This window comes from Buteo buteo, chromosome 3 (assembly GCF_964188355.1).
Source record: "Buteo buteo chromosome 3, bButBut1.hap1.1, whole genome shotgun sequence".
NCBI lineage: Eukaryota > Metazoa > Chordata > Aves > Accipitriformes > Accipitridae > Buteo > Buteo buteo.
The window spans coordinates 29,857,372-29,875,415 of NC_134173.1; positions in this window are offsets into that span (position 1 = coordinate 29,857,372).

Sequence of the window (18,044 nt, forward strand, 5' to 3'; positions counted from 1 at the left end):
TAAATCAAAAAGCCTTAATGGGGACAGTGAGGATCTCCTTTATAATCCTTTAGTAATCCAACAGAATTGCTGCTCCATTCTAGTAGGGAAAACTTACAGAGGTACCTTATTAACACCCTGCCCATCCTCACACCCACACTTCCCATGAATTGAGTATGTTCCTGCTGCTTCTGAGGACTCTCTCTATGGCTTTGCTAAGGACAATGCTTCTATTCCAGATCAAATAAAATTCATTCTCCATGAATAAATATTACATATTCATGTTTTGACATGAAATCCATGCTTGTGAACCTCCTCACATCCTTGCTGAAAACAACACTGACAGCAGAATCAAAATGACTCTGATAAAAGTGATTTTCATGGTGTTTTCCAACTGACCTTCAACATGAAGTACTAGTGAACTTGTAAGGTATCTGGGCACACAGTGTTCACAAGAATGCCAGCTCAGTTTTGCAGAACCATGGGATTTGGAAAAGCTTCAGACAACCATTTGAACTTTTGGGATTTCATCCAGAACAAACTAAGCTGCCTGGTCATTTAGCTGTGCACAACACTAATCATCACTAGCAGTAAAATCTCTGGAATCAAAATCTGGCTGACAATTTTGTCGATAATATGCGAGGCAGAGTGCAATTCAGTTTGCTCTTTAACAGTTATATTGGCTGTGCTGAACTGACAGTAGTAACAACTTGGTTTTGTCAGTAAACTAAGCATATATGATTAGGATTTTTATAGAGATGCATAGGGTTTTAGCCATGCTTTTGTCATTAGAGTCAATAGAAACTGGGCAGCTGAAACCCTAGGTAAGTCTGCAGCAATTTATACCACAGGGAGAAGATAAGTGAAGTAATAAAATGCTATTTTTTTGCCTTGAAATTCAGTACTCAGTAAAGTTGCTAGACTGGTAGCCTTTGGAAACAGAAGTTCTTTGCTGTATTTATCGACACGACAGGTACAGCATAAGTAGCAGCAATATGGATTTCTTTCTCCTGCTGTACCAGCGTGTTACATATTTTTTCAATGGCACTCATTATCACCACCATGATCTGGGGCACTATTTGTAAAATGCATGAGTTCAGTCTTCCTTCCTAGTCATTAGCAGTACTCATTCCTATATCTAGTTCCCCAGCAATGAACAAGGTTTCTTTCTGCTTTTATAGGCAGTCACGTGAGCCTGTTATACAATCCTTATGCAAACTATTGATCTGTTATCACATGAAGAGACATACTGAAGTCAGCTGCAAGCATCAGCTGTTTATGGTCCTGGTCTGAATGTGTTTCCTTCTTATGAGGTGCTAGACATTCCTTGCTCTGAATAACTAAGGATGCAAAGGGCTAAAGAAATGATTATTATAGCTGTTGTTGATTAAGCAAGAATCATCTCCACGCTATGCCTTTTCCTACCCTTCTCAATACAGTTGGTCTTTTCCTTTCCCCGTAAAGTACCCAGGTAAGCAGAAGAAATAAATTAAATTTGCTAAACCTGGCTTTAGGAAAAAAAGGAAAAATTATGTTTCAGACATTGAATTTCCTTCATTTTTTACATACTGTCTCCACCAAAACCCTTTCCTATGTCTGCTTGCCTGTCTCTAAGCATCTTTAACTTACATTGACAGAGGTGCTCCTCCAAATATAAAGGTAACTTTTAGCTTTTCAGTGAGGTCTGAATCAGGGAGAAAGTACACCCAATTAGAAAAAATTATGTCCCATAACTTCTGAGCTGCAGTTATCCTGAGATTCTTCAGGCTCTTGTAATGTTAGAAGAAAGTAGCTTAATACATCAATTACCTAGTCAATTGCAAAAGACCTCCATGGAGAGCAGCCTACCCTACATTCTAATTAGAGTTGGTCATGATCTATAGATGCATGGGATGAAAGGCTGGAGAGATGTCGCTACTCCTACAACAATGCTTAGCTTGATGAATTACGTAGGTAGTAATTTTCATAATAAGGAGCCTGGACAAATAACCGTGAAAACATGGGGAGAAAGAAAAATAAAATGTATGCACTTAAAAGACATTATCTGTTCAAACCCTTAACTTAAAAAAAAAAAAAAAAAAAAAAAGGAGGTAAATTTTGCCTTTCCAAAAGATGAATTTTCAATATTTCTTTCCTGTGCCTTGCCCATCTATTTGATGGGTAATTGAGTTTGAACACCTTGAAAAAAACTTAAGACCTGTGGTTGAGCCAGCCATTCTGATCATCATAGTTTGCACCTTTGTAACAGGGTGATTAAGCAGTAACCACAGGAGGATTAAGTATATTTCTCTGCTCTGACTGTTTTATATGTACCTCAGGTAGGTAAAAAGTAGGCATTTTTATGTTATTGCTGAGAAATAACTGTACAGCTTTTATTCAAAGCAGGCATTCCCAGCCACTAATAGCCCAAGAATTCTGTGACCAGAGGGTGCTAGCAAGTGGTAATTACACTCTGAGACAACTGAACTTTAGGAGAATTTTTTATAGTTTACAAGGAAAACTTCTGACAAATTATTTTCTGGTGTTGATGTTGATCTTAAACTAATTCTTTCCATTTGATGGAAAATTTTCCCAAAGTTGAGGTGTTGTTTACAATTATACACAGTTGTCAGTTTTCTGTGTCAGCGTAGATGGCATAGCGATAAAATAATGATTACTTTGCCATTTAGGATGCTTTACCTGCTTCCCATTTCTCATTAACTTTGCCAGTTCAATATGTCATAGGACTACCTTCCTTAGGCTAAGAATATGACTGGAGAACTTCATCCAGCAGTCCTGATGAAGGTAAAATTTGGCTCTTCTGTAAAGAGGGATATGTAAAACACTTTATACAAATATACAGCTAAACCACATTTTCAATACTTGTTTCCAAAGTGTCTACACTTTGTCACTGAGATGGAGCAAGATGCAGGAAATACCTTAAAACACCCAGGTACTCAAAGTGTGCTAGAAACAGGCAGAACTCTAGAAACACATAGAAGCCTATGTCCAATCTAAAATGGTAATTCCTTCAAATCCTGCTGAAGATAGCCCTTTCCTCATAGGAAAAAAAAAAAAAAAAATTCCGAAATTAACAGAGTAATGTTCTGATCCTATTTCCTGAAAGTATCTTCTCTGATTTTTAACGACTACTTATGTAGTAAAACAATGTATAGAGACCATGTAGGTGGCAGGGACATTTTATAAGAGATTTTATTTCTGTAGAGCAGATAGATGGCGATGGTGTAGAACAATGTTTTTGTAATGTGAAATTATAGAAAATGAGATATTAATAGCCTTAATTGGGGTGTGATGAAGAGGGAGACAAAAACTCCTCAAGGATTCTTTGTGTTACTGTGCTGCTGCCAACGAATATATATGGTACATATTAGTCTCTGGAAGAAACTTTGTTCATGCAGACCTTATTACTAGCTCCCAAGCTCACCCACAGTGTCATCCTTTGAATATCCTGAAAAAATGTTTTGGGATTCTGGACACGGCAAGAATACTGAGCTGCAGTCTTAAATGTCGTCATCTCCATTGAGAGGGCACTAACCTCTATGCTCACACCTTTGCTTGGGGTTTGTTAAAGTCTGTTCAAATTCAAGTAATTTCTGTCAGTGCTACTTCTTTGTCATGAAAGTATAAGGAAATTGTGCTGATATTTTGATAATCCTTACATCATTGGAAACCCTTGTTAAGCACATTTAGGTATTTCCTATGCCTGACGAAATAATTGGCAAATTGGTAAACCAGTGAGAAAATTTTCTGCTCCTGAGGCACCACACAGATCTGAGTGGAATACTTTTACATATGCTGAACTTCATAGTTCACAAAAAACATGGATATTAATAATGTTGTGTACTGTACACAAGCATGTAAATATTATTTATTAATCTATATGGCTTATCACTGACTGAGATTATTCATTAAAGTAAACCAAACATAGTGTAACAAGAATGGATTTCAGATGGCTGATCCTGCTCTTGTCTCTGCAAAATGACAACAGATAGGTGTAAATTTTTTCAAGTTAAAGAAGTAGAAAAATATATAATAATAGCATTTTGTGCTTTTTTTGGAGAGTCTAAAGTTTGTTTCATTAAGCTAAAATTGTAGAGTAATCCATGTGACTTAGTCTCTGCTGACTTGCATTCATTCCATAGTTTAATTCAAGGTATTGGCATTCACTTCTGGAGCACTAAAAGATCTGGAATTTTCTAGCCATTTTCAAGATCACGTGTTCATTTTCCACGTCATACAAACAAGAGGGGAGGAGTTTGGGGGTGGGTTTTTTTTTTCCCTTTTTTTCTTTGTTGCCCCTCTGAATCCACCCATGGAAACAATTGGCATTGGCACACAACCAGCACCTTTAACACTGAGATTCACTCCCTCCCTCAATCTTTTGGAGCTTCTATTCATTGATATACAAGTTGTACTGTGAAGCCTATCTACCCTCTGGGGCTTTTTCTGAGGGGAATAGTATAAAAAAGAGTGTATGAATAAGCAGAATATGGAATAATTGCCGTGCAGGTGGCTTGGTGAATAGGGCAGAGTTAAATGTTTCCAGTAAATATTACATTTTAAAACCCATTTTTTGTATTAAAAACATAAAATAAAGATAAGCTATATATGTGTTGAAGATTATACACATTTTGTGACTTTATATATATGGTTAAAATTCAGAACAGAAGTATAAACCACAATATTAAGGGTAACAAGTTGCATCATGGTCTACCGGTAATTAAAAAAGACAAGGACACCAGAATTCTGTCTTGACTGTGACCATGGATGAAAGTCTCTGCTGTGCCTAAGCATGTTACATATACATACAAAATGTTTTTTTTATAATACAGATGCTGTGCCTAAGCATGTTACATACACATACAAAATGTTTTTTTTATAATACATATGTAAGTGTAGATTTCTTGCCTCAATGGCATGTTTTCTAACACATTTTATCAGAGAAAAGCATTGTAAACTGCAGGCCAAATATAATCCCTGTTTGTTTTGGAGGGGGAAAGTTTATTTTCCATTTATATTTTAAACCAGAAATTTATGGCTGAGAAAATGAGGCTTGTCTGGCTGTCTGCTGAGAAGGCACATACAGTCGCAATCTGCACAAGTATAATCTAAAACATAAATACATGGATAGGACAGCAGAGAAACTAGTTATGGGTTTTTTTTCACAGATAGTGGAGTCACTTGTCAGGAATCCAGAAGAGAGTTTGCAAAGCTTTCGTTCTTGTGCCTAGGGAGGCACTTGGCTGCCAATGTGAAGAACAGAGACTGCCTGAAGATCTAAGATTCGTCTACTTTATCCACATCAGCCAATTACTCCCTTGAGCATAATCACACTCTGCTGTGGAAGAGAAAAGGATAATGTCCTAATGTCTGTACCTGAGATCTCTGCCACAGAATTTGGCTATTTCATGCCATCGGAGAACATATTAAAATGCTTTCCAAATATTTAAGACCCAAGCTGTCTGACCAGAAATAAATTCCAAAGGCAAGTTTTTCAATTAATCACAGACAGATTTTTTTCCCCTCGTACATTAAGATGTATTAATCACATCACAAAGCTTTGAGGTTATATGATATGACAGCTTAGCAATCCAAATCAGTACATCTCAATTAAACCACAAAACTGCATTTAGGTATCATGTCTTATATTTCCCTCTCTCTGTACTCCCAAGCCAAACTAAGATTTTATAGGTAAAGAATGAAGCTAACATACTGCACTTACAGGGCTCATCCCAGTTTCTCAGGGCTCTTTGAGCAGAGGATCTTGAGACATATGGCAAGGTATCACTCATGTCAGTGTTCCACAGGATGTGTTGAATATAGATGTCTAGTCTGAGCTTAGAATAGGTATGATGACTTCTTACCTTTAAATGAATACTTATTTAGGATAGAAATGGTGAATTTCAGAAGAATTCAACACTTGTTATGGAATGCTCAACAAGAGACTATTTCACCAAGAAAATAAATAATTATACTGGTTATTCTATTAGAAATCACATCAGTTTTGATTTATGAACTAAAGATCTTATTACAATAATAAGAAGTAGTATCAGAGAATATTCCAGACCCCTTCAATTCTTTCTCTTCTTTCAGTTATTTCAGTTCTGCTAATCTTTAATTGTAGTATATGATACAATGCCACTGAACAACCCTGTAGTTATCCTTAAATTCATGCAAATATATAGTATATATTGTTCTTGAAACTATTATTTTTAAAGAATGCATATGAAATACATTTGAGTGCATTTTATGACCTGTACTCCATCTAGTATTTTTACTAAATAAATGTAATAAACTCAATATTGTTGATCACAACATGGTTGGTTTTTTTTTTCTTTACAAAGAGTATCATGTTTAAAGAAATGTGTCAAATGTGTAGAAATTCTATAAGTCTTGCAGACTTGCTGCGTCAGCTAGTACTGCTAATCTTCTTTGTGTGATGCATGGTCCAGAATCACACTAGCAGAACAGCAGGAATATATTGTGCCACAGTGATTCTGAACTGCAAGAATGATTACAGGAAGCTCTGCTTTCAAGTGCTTCCAGAATAGCAGATTTTTCCCTCTCAAAATAACCAGTGAAATATGCATGTTTGTATTTGCACAGAACTGTCTCAGGGTTTGTGTTTTGTTTGTCCCAAGAATAAGCTATTTGAGTTCACTCACCTAGCCCCCCACAACAGGATGCTTTTAAGAAAGGTTGATATGAAGAAATGAAATGACACTAGGAAGACATTTCAGCAGATATGAGCTCGCTGTTCTTTATTCCTGTTCCTGCTGCTGCCGAGCTCTTAAGCAGTGACTGTGGCTAGTGTCCCTCTTTAGAATCAGCAAAAGTCAACCTGACTTTTAGTTTCTCAGCCAGAGCAAGTAGCCGAACTGTAGCTGCATTTGGTTCCCATAGGCAAGTATGTAGTTCACCTATAACTAAAACCAGGCTTGTGTGCATGTGTGCACATGCATTAGGAATGCTAGCTATACTCAAGCTACACCTGAGCGTTTGAGTCAAGGTGTTTTACTTAGAGGTCTCATCCCTATGCAAGTGTGTATGAAATAAAGGCATAGAATATTCTTATAGGAAGGAATATATAAAGTCAAGAAGCCCGAATTTCATGTTGCTATTAACATAGCAGAACAGAAGAAACTTTTACAATAATTTAATCTCTCTTGTCAACCTAAAAAAAAATAAAAATCCTAAAGCCTACTACTCACTTGTGAAACTGTGGAGTTGGAGATTGATTCTATTACAGTTAGAATCACAAGAGTAGAAGGTATGTGGTGCAGAATGGAGACTAAAAACGTAAATCAACAACTGATCCTCTTCAAATGACAGCAGAAGAAATGGAGAATATCTAAGAGGTAAATGTGGCATTGATTAAGACAATTTCTTTTTTGTACAGAAAAGCGGAGTCTCAAAAAACAGAATCAAAGGAAAGAATTTGAGACTACTGCAACCCCCTCCTGATGCTCAAAAGACACAAGTAGGATGCAATAATACCTTCTGAGGTTTTTTTTCTAAAAATTTTGGAGAGAAGAGTCTGATTGCAGCTCTGCACAACTGAACACAAAACAAAACAAAATAAAATCCTGAAGAATATAAAATACATCAATTTTATAAAGTCTGACAAAGATGGAAATTAAATAACAACTCTTACAAGTTTCTACTGAAATTAACACTGAAACTTTAGAAAACATCTTTATTCAGTCAAATAGCAACCAATGTTGGAAAAGATATTAATCTATACTGGGAATAAAAGTCCTTTCCCTGAATGATATAGGCTATGTTTGCTATTTAATGTTAAATGTTATAATGCAGGTAGGGCTGTAACTCCATTTCTTTGGATGAATACAAACTATTTCAAGGATGTAAGTGTTAGTGAAGATTTGTTTACCTTTATATCAGTGTTTGTGTTTTTTTAAATTAGTATTTAAAGGGCAATGCATATCCCCCACATCCAAAAAAACACCGGCTTTGGCTTAGCAAAGTGGTGTGGGAGGTTATCTTTGCTAAGCCAATTTTTAAAAACAGGGAAGATAGAACATCTTTTTCTGTGTAAAGCTGGCAAGAACATTAAAGAATAGCATAGTATTTAACTGAGTTTAAAGTACAGTAATGGTCAAGCTGCTTTTCAAAAGATATTGAAATATCATTATCAAAAGACTGAATTTTGATGTTATAGATGTTTCAACAGATGGTGATTTGTGCTGCAGCTCTTTCTAGCAGATTTTTTGAAAGAATGTGATGAAATGTCATATGTTTTTGACATTTGGTTTTCATTAGAGAACTATTTCTCACCTGATGCTGTTTGTCTCTTCAGATGCTTTTGATGATTTGGTGGCAATATTGACTGCAGCTTATATTTTATTTCTTTCACTAACTTGAATTCTTTTCCTTTTTAGTCTAACATTTCAAGTCACTCTGTGTTTTAACCCCTTCTTCTCCGATTAAATTAATATAATGGAACTTTGAATGTCCATTCTACAGTTAAAGCTGTATTGAGATAAAAAGTATGTAAGTATAGGCATGGTGTTACATTTAACCCAAAACATCCTAGGACTAATCAACATGGTGCGTAATGGACAGAAGTCCTTAATTTGATAAGACTGCTAGGATACTCAGCAGGGTATCGGTAACCACTTGGCTATCTAAGTGTGGTGGGCTGGCCCCAGCCAGCAGCCAAGCACCCACACAGCTGCTTGCTCACTCCTCCGCCTGCAGTGGGATGGGGAGAAAACAGGAAGAACAGGAGAGAGAAAACTTGTGGGTCAACATAAAGACAAAGAGATCACTTAATAGCTGCTATCATGGGCAAAGCAGTCTGGACTTGGGGAATTTAATTTGCTGGTTAACATAAACATTAAATTATTGATTCATGTACTAGGAAACAAAAAGACAATCATTTAGACACTTGGCAAAACACCTTTCCTCCCCCTTTGCCAGGCGCAACTTCACTTCAGACACCTCGCCTTCCCTGGTGTTATTGCTGCAGGATATACTTGGTTCCTTCAGCTAGGCAACTATCAGTGCATAGTTGTTTCTCTCTGCTGACCTTTCCTTATTGCTTTTTTTCCTGTGCTCCAGCATGGGTCCTCCACAGGTGACAGTCCCTTCAGGAGTGTGCTTACTCTGTCATGGAGCACCTCCTCCTCCTCTGACCTTGTTCCTTCTGTTGCTTCTCACTATTTTGTTCCCTCCTTGTCTTTCTCACTGGTGTTTTCTTAAATATGTTATCACAGAGGTGCCACTAGCTTTTCTGGTGGGATTGACTGTGTCCTGTGGTGGATCCATTTTGGAGACAGCTGGAACCACTTGTGTCTGGGACAGGGCAGCCCCTGACCTTCTCCCAGAGAGGCCACCCTTGCAGACCACCCCACACTACCAAAAGCTTGCAGTTTACACCCAATACATTAGTATAGCTGAAAGGAAAGGTTGCCTGGTATAAATAGGTACATAATAGTTATAATTGACAGCATAGATAGATGTTAATGACAGTGGTTCTTCTTTGGATCTCTGCAGCACTGTCCAGGAAAAGGATATGAAAGTTACAGAACCCTGCAAAAAAGTGTCAAAATAGATCAGCTAGTCTCCTGCTTAGAAGACTTCTCACAAAAAGGTAGGTTGATAAAATAGTTAGCTTCAGTCCTTATAAACTTTGTACCTCACATATTTATCACAAGGACAGAGCCAGCATTTTCTGGTAAACCACAGAAAGTTATTTTTCTTCATTTGGAACGCTTTATTTCACCACTTAAAAGAAAATGGTAGTCAGATAAGCAGGCTGCTTTCCCTCCTGGGTCATCAATATAATTTTTCACATATGTGCTCACTGCTACTGACTGATGAAATGGGGAGACATACTGTACTAAGCCCACTGGGAGCAGAGATGGACATGATAAGTATGCAGCATTGAAATATAAGATGAGTCATGAAAAAAGCAGAACTCAAACCAAAACTCTTTTTTTTCAGGGTGAGAGGGCAAGTACGGTGAAAGAAGAAAGCAAGGAATGCCTTGGAAATATGGATACTGAATTTGAATGGTCATTTTGCATATGGAGTGACTCCTTTGGGGCAGCTGAGCATGGAAGCATGAACAGGGGACATGAACAAGAAAAGTGAATAAAGTGGAAAGAAAATAAGGCGTCTGCATATATTTTTCTTTATCATCCAACAGGATGCTCATAAGAGTCCATTTGTTGCCCCAGTTCCAGGAAATACCAATCACCTTAGCATAAGTTAACAGATAAACTGTCAGTACTTAATCTCACACATATGGATTCTGCATGGGAACTATACTATTATTGATCAAAACCAGACCAAAGTGTTCAACCTTTTCTGAAAAAAAAAAAAAAAAAAATCAATCAGATTTTGATGCATTCCTATGTCTAGAACAACTTTTGTTTTCCAGAACAGAAAAAAAAACATGAAAAAATGTTAGCAGTAGCCCTTTGCTTTGAAAATATATGACAAACACCTACACAACATCATCTCCAAAGCTAGTGTATTTGATACTTTGTTTTCCCACTGAGAAGTGGAGAAATTTGATTACGAAGCATTTAAGAATTATAGTACCAATTCATTGTTCTGTGAAGAAATCGACAACGATGGTTCTTATGGCATACAGGCAGTATAATTAAACATCAATTTATGTTACTCCATGGAATACATGAAATATACAAAAATGTAAGTCTACAGAAGTTTCTCAGCTAATCAAGAATGTATTACTCACATGGAGCACAGGAGATGACAAAGAAGAATGCCTACGCATGTTCATTGATGTATAGTTTTATTTACTTGATAGATGATAAGGCTCTTTCCATCTATCTTCTTAATCTGTATTTAGCTAGTTTCAAAGGAAAAGTTTTAAATTATAGATTGTAATGCTATGTTGGCATGATACAGTACTGTGTATCAATTCACTTTATGGAGCTGTTAAGAAGTTAACCTACATAACACACTGATTGTGTGAATATTAAAATTCTGATTAAAAAAAGTTGACCTGATTCTTTCTTTCCAGCTCATATTCTACCAGTCTTATACTAATGTAAATCAACTTAAATTAATGGATTTCAACTAGCATAAGACTGAGATAAGTATTTAGAAATGGCTCTGATACATATGCAAGGGGTGACTTTTCTAATGTGGCTTACTTTGGAAAATATTACCAGAGCATAATTCATGCAATACAGAACAAAGGCAACTTTTGATTATATATATATTTACAATACATATATGTATATATATTATATATACACTTTCACTTGCCTTGTAAACTGATATGAAAGGTTTGCATCAATATATTGCATTGATTTAATGATTGCAAATATTTTATAAATGTCTGCATTTGCAAATGATAAATGGCTATAAAGAGGGGAGAAAATGCATTTCCATAGAGTTTTTGAGACAAGAATAGGATTTGCTGTTCTTCGAAGAAAGCTGTTCTTATGAATCCTTTAGGTGTTCATAAATCTTCAGCTTACAATCTCACTGCAAACAGCAAGATGTCTGTGCAGTTACAGGTTCTATGCTCAGCCTTATGTATGATGTGAGCTATTTCAGAGAGGATAAAAAGCTCCAGGTGATTCCACAACAGGGCTGAATATTATACTTCTGTGCAACCTTAGCTACAGCTAACTTCAATTTCCACCTGTCCTTGGGGCAGATGGCTTCAGATCTCTTCTAGCAATGACCCTGGGCTGTCTTTTTTGCCCATCATTCCCATTACAATGCCATATTAAGGAGGAGATGGAAATAGTCTGGGCAGTCAGAGTGTGGTGATAAATGCTTTGTCCAAGACTTCAGGCATCATATAGTCCAACAGTTTCCTGTGTGGTCTACTCCAAAATGTTCTGAATGGATTGAAGAATGTAAACAGTCATTACATTTAAATGTGAATCCAATCTTAAGGCCATTCAATGAACACAGTATCCATTAGACTCTTACTTCAAATGGGAATTCACAGACTATTCTTTCATTCCCCTTATAAGATTGGCACAAAATTTTAGGACTAAAGATGGAGTTAAACAATGAACTTGATAAGTAATGACCACAAATTCAATATCTGTCAAAACTGTATTTACTTCCCTCACTAAAATATTAGAAAGCTTATCATGTCAAGAGAAATGCAGAAGGAGCAATGATATTGTATACTTCATTGAACCAAAATTTTCCATGTATCTAATTACTGAAATGCTATTGTACAGCCATAAATTTCCATTTATGGTTATCATTCCAAATTTGTAAAAAAGAAAAAAAACAAAAAAACAGATAAAAGAATCACCCTGTCAGTACATGCAAATTGTATTTATGTATACACATATACACATTTATATTTCTGTGCTGTTCTCTATTTATATAATTTCATGTAAACACTAAAATATATGCATATTTATGAATAGCTGACATTGCGTCTTGGAAAGACCTGAATAATGTTTTAAAATATTTGCATATTCTCTTTTTTATGTATGTGTGCATGATATCTCTTTCTACATACAGTGTGTGTATGTTTGAAATCATTCATTTGTACACTTCAGAAATGCAATGACTACATGACTGAAAGCTGCTTTGTTTATTGCACCTTGGCACTGCAAGGCTATATCTAACTGCATTATTCAAAAAAGAACTTAGTTTTTGTTATTTCTAGTTTCAGTTGAAACAGAAATTCATTAACGTGCAGATCTGGGAAACTGAAAGTTCTGTCTAGAGGCTAACATGGCATGGGTTGAAAATTAAAAAGAAAAAAACCATGTTTTTCTGGCTTGCTTTCCACAGAAATTTGTAATTTGCTAGTTTAATTTGGTTTTGATCTAGACCTGTAATTTTTTACCAAATGAACCTTCATATATGTCTACAAATCATGAGGCAGATTTACTGCATCTAAGATTGAAGTGCATTTGAATCCAGGTCTCCAAAGACCTTGACCTTGTTTACCTACTGGATCCAGATATTGATATTTTGTAAGGTGATAGTCTTCAAAAGCATCTGTTTCCCTCTGATTGACAATATGGGAAAATCCATTTGGTGGTTTGGCATCATGACAGTTTCTTTCTGTAGGCAGAAATGTATAAAGGAGAAATAGATGGGACCTAGGAGACTGCTACTAGTTGTTAACTCAGTATTGTCACTAAATCTGTATTTCAAAGAATTTGTAGGGGGAGTATGAGCTGAGGTAAGGAGAAGAGAGAGAGTTAAATTTACCTCCTTTAATTATGACTGACTTGGATCTTATTAGAATCCTAACTTTTCAGTTGCTGATCTTTTTTCCACCAAAGATAGGGGTTTGATACTATGCAACTTTTTAACACTATCATCCCTTGTGGCCATCTCGCTACCTCCAACTGGCATTTGTACAGTACACAGTGCAAATTGCTTGGCAGGTATTTTGAAAATCAATTTCAAAAGAATGACCATATTGATAGGGGTATTCTTATACCCTGTGGCTCTTGGAATTGTTTAGAAAAACTCTCAAGCAACCTCCAAATACTGATTTGACAATCCTTAACTTTGATAAAACTTACATGTTGCATGCCTGCTTGTTTTACTGATGTTACCTTACTCACCCCAATTTGGTTTTGAAAATGAACATGTAAAGTGTGTATGTAAACATCCAGTTCATACAAGGTAGTAGTAAACTAACAAAAATAGAAACAAGAGAAAGCTTCATGATTTATTCACAGTCTGTGGCTTTTCTGCTATGATTGCTAAACAGGCATCTCAAGAGGGAAATCCATTATTTTAGAAGGTAGGGGAGGATACAGACATACATGTATTGTTGAACTGTGGTTATTTTTCTCTAATGTTTAGGACTCTTGTTAGCTCATGTGATAAAAATAGAGCAAGGCACAGTGTCTTTGCTTCATTAGTCCTTCAGCAGACCTTACTTTATATTTTGATCTATGAGGATTCAGCTCCCTCAGTTTGCTTTGTGATCTTTCCCAAGTTTCACTTTTTGACCATCTTGCATAAGAGAGGTTCACTAGGGAACATTTTAAAAGACACCAGTGGCAATTTCAATGAAGACAATCTCTCCACCAGTCTTCCCCATCTCAGGCAGTGTTTTGAAAAACAGGAGCTTAAATTTAAGTTCTTAAAACCACATATCAACATTTGCTTACTTTCTAAAGAATGTTTATTAGACATTTTTTGGTCTTTTTTCTTCTCATTAACCTCTTTATCAGACTTGACCTGCATACAAGAGGAAGTAATTTTCAAGAATAGTACTTGAAGAATCTCATAAATCAGGATTTTTCTTACGCTTTGGTCTGTGCCCTAATGGCTGAATTGGGAATATTTTTGCAGATTTTTTCTTACTTTTTTAGAGCTACAAATACACAAAAATTGTTTATTTTCCTTTACCTAGTCAAACTAAATTTTGTGTTCTTGCACAGTTGTATAGTAGTGGAAATTTCCAGGTGCCAATACCCGTACTGTTTAATGCTGAAGTACTTTGTCACTTCCCTACATTCTCATGATCTGTTAAGACAGTGAAACTGGCTAGAAAACTTTGGTGTAGAGCCTCATAGATTTTGCTGTAGAGAGCTAATGACAATATTTGTTAGAAGTTAAACTTTGTGCAGTCATTCATATATGTTTCCATTATTTTGCCTCATGGGATCCCTTGGAGGGAATATGTGAATATTTCCTTGGTTTTTTTTGCTCTGATTAGAGCAGTATCTCACAAAGCAATTTTTATTTTAAGGCAGTGTAATAATGACAGGCCTTAATACATGAGCGTACTACATTTGCTTGCAGTGTGAAGTTCCTGACAAAATACATAACTAGTTATCACTGAACCCTTTCATATGAACACATCTCTAACACACTGTTAATGTTAGCAAACCTACATTTGGAATCCCAAAAGCTTTAAGCTGATAATTTGCTGTATACTAAGAAGTTTATAGTAAACAAATTTTTCAGTGAGCTTGTTTTTTTCCCTCCATTAGTACTAGCACCACCAAAGAGAATTCCTTTCTTGAACCCAGTGAAGATTCTTTTTCTCCTTTGTCAATTATACCTCTTGATTTATCAGCAGCAGTGAGAAATTATTCCCCAGAGGACAATGCTTTTCTGTAAAGAGATCTAAAATCATATTTATAAATAAAACCCAAATCAACACAACACATTTCTAACTCCAGCATTTAATATAACCTAACTTTATTCCAATACCAGGAGACACTGAGTTTTTTTACAAAAGTATTTATTTAAAGAGAGCATGAGAATAAGGAATTCATTGCAGCGACTACAGTCAACAGCAGTAGCCCTCTGGGCACTTGTTACCTACAAGTACATGGGGCTGAAGCTGAAGGAGATAAAGACTTGATCTCACTCATATTTCTTTATTATCATATATCTATCATTTTATTATCATATATTACTTTGTCATTATGACCATATTGAATTCCATGGAATCTGGAACATGAAAACAGATTCATATACTTTGTAAAAATTCTGCAAATTAAACCAGATGGCTTGTTTCCTTAGACTGGAAAAGACCTGTAAAAGTCAACACATCTACAAAATACATATACACTTCTATTTGAGAGTTAAAACTCTCATTGTCACACTGGGTTTTACAATCCAGTGTAGTGGAGATGCAGAAGGAGACAAACCTATTGTCCAGTTATTTGAAAAAAGGAACAAGCCATGCAAAAAGGAATTAAAGTCCTCCAAGATCAATGCTGGTTTTTAAATGTGTGAAATAAGTATAAGGGGTTTTTTTTACAGTTAGAGCAACTTGGTTGCAAGTGGAATTGATAGCATAAAACAAATTAATTGCAAGTAAAAATGATAATGTGAATAACACTGAGGCAGAAGAAGACATCAAATTTATTTGAACAGCAAGAAAATAGAAAACTATTAGAGCATTAAAACAAGTGGAAAATCATATAAAATCTCTCATTAAAAACATACAAATACTGATAAGAGAAAGGTTGGTATCACTGGTACAAGTCTCATTAACTGTAAATGTTGTGGGGTACAGTGGACTGTAGAAAGCTTTTTGGATATTTTGGTCACAGCCTGAACTTATCTTGTCTAGATGATTAATTTCTGGAAGAGACCTACTGAAATGAACTAGTAGCAAGGATTAAAGAGTTGAAACTGCTGCATAAGGTGAGATTTTATATATAAGCTTTTGTGTCATCGCACCCCATGGAACAAAGCCAGAAACATTCAGTGCAATTCCAAATCCCTTGTGGATTTTGAAGCTTAAATCCTCCTATTTTTGGCCTGCTGTGCAAAGTGTTGTCACAATTAAAAGGTTCCAGAGAAGTATATCTTACTTCTTCAGCAGAGATTATAAAAATATTGCTAGGAAGCAGCTTTAAAAATGAAAAGAGAGAAAACAAGAACCTCTCCTACCACAGGAAATGAAGTAATGGATACTTATGAGCACAGTGATGGCAAAGCTCATCAAAGATGCAGTGCATATATGTAATCAAAAAAATCACACCCATGCTGTATCCATCCAGTATGGCTCTAATAAAGTAATTGTATATGAACACTAAAATGATATAAGCCTCTATATTGTTCTGTAACTGACAAATTGATTAGAAGTGTAGGCCCATTTAAAGCGTTCCTAATGTTATCTTTTCTACAGCACATTTTTCAAACTTAGCTGTCAAGAACACTTGGTAGATGGATATTTTAATCAGGGCCATTCAGCTTCTTGCTCAAAGATCTTGAGAGCAAGGTTGTTGCTAATGTTCATGAGTTATGCTTTCAGGTTACCCTAGATACATGAGAGTGTAAAAGTCCTGAAAGTATCTTCAAGAACAGACATTATTATCTATATGGAGGATGAAGTTAAGAGATCTGTTCTGCACAGGGAGACAAGTCTAAATTAGGGAGATTTAAATGGAAGATCAGCATCACCATTAATACACATATTAGACCTGGTTAAAAACTCTGATACCTTTAGGTAGCAGAATGGACAAAATTTGTATTATTGGAGAATTTCCATAAATTTTTGATTTATTTATTTTAAGATTTTGTTTTTATTTTAATCCAGGTCTACAAGATATCTGTTTTGAAATGCATCTGTCAAGATGGTTCATGTCTCTCTTATTTCAAAACAGAAAGGATACATTGAGTAAATACATATTTGTATACCAGTGGCAGGGAGGGTGATGTTCTAACTAAAAGAATGGATATTTTGCTACCTACTGTGGAGTTATTGGTTTACAAATCAGGATGCCAAGCAGACAGCTAGGAGAAAGAATGTACATTTGGATTATATACATATATATAGGTGTATATACGAGTGTGTGTAAGTTTACATTTACATATATTTATAAATTTACTTGTTCACAATAATGTTAAAAATTCTTATTCTTCATTTACATAAATGGTCTCAATTTTGCATAAAATACAGAAGAATAGACATTCTTAATTTCTGCTGAACAAAATGTTTGAAAGATCACTCAAAAACCTGAAAACCACTATATATAATTAATTAGAAAGCCTTGTGAACATTTAATTAATGTTAGAAGTTAAAAACATTCAGAGTCAGCTCGTTCCAGTTCTGAGATGCTAGGAAGGGACCAGCTGCTGATGGTCCACTGAATTATATTCTTCATAAATCTCACACCGAAAGTAATTGTTTTCTGCAGGTCACCCATGTACGTCACTCCCAAGTCATTATCATTAAGCTTCCATCTGAAAACAAATATGAAAAAAGGTAGAGAAGAAAATAGAGTTTACAAAAGGAAAGACTTCAGATTTTTGATAGTTTGTCATTTAAAAACAGAACTTGGAAAAGATACTAATCAAAAAATCAGAAAATTAGAGTTAGGAAAAGACTAATAGCTCTTATGAAGAGGTCCTGACAAAGATCTGAAACAGATGACTTGCTGCTCAGTGGATGCATCCTGAGGAGACAATTTGCACTGCCTTACATAAGTGGCAGTAGGAGTAACTGACACTTCTAGAGGCTTGTGAAGCCTAGGAACTCCGTCGGATTTCTGAAAACAAGACTAGTGGTTCTTGCAGGAAGTTAATGCTAGCAGTCTATAAGCCCTGTCCATAGCTGAATTGTTTTGCTGTAAAGAATTATCAGTTACAAGCACCAG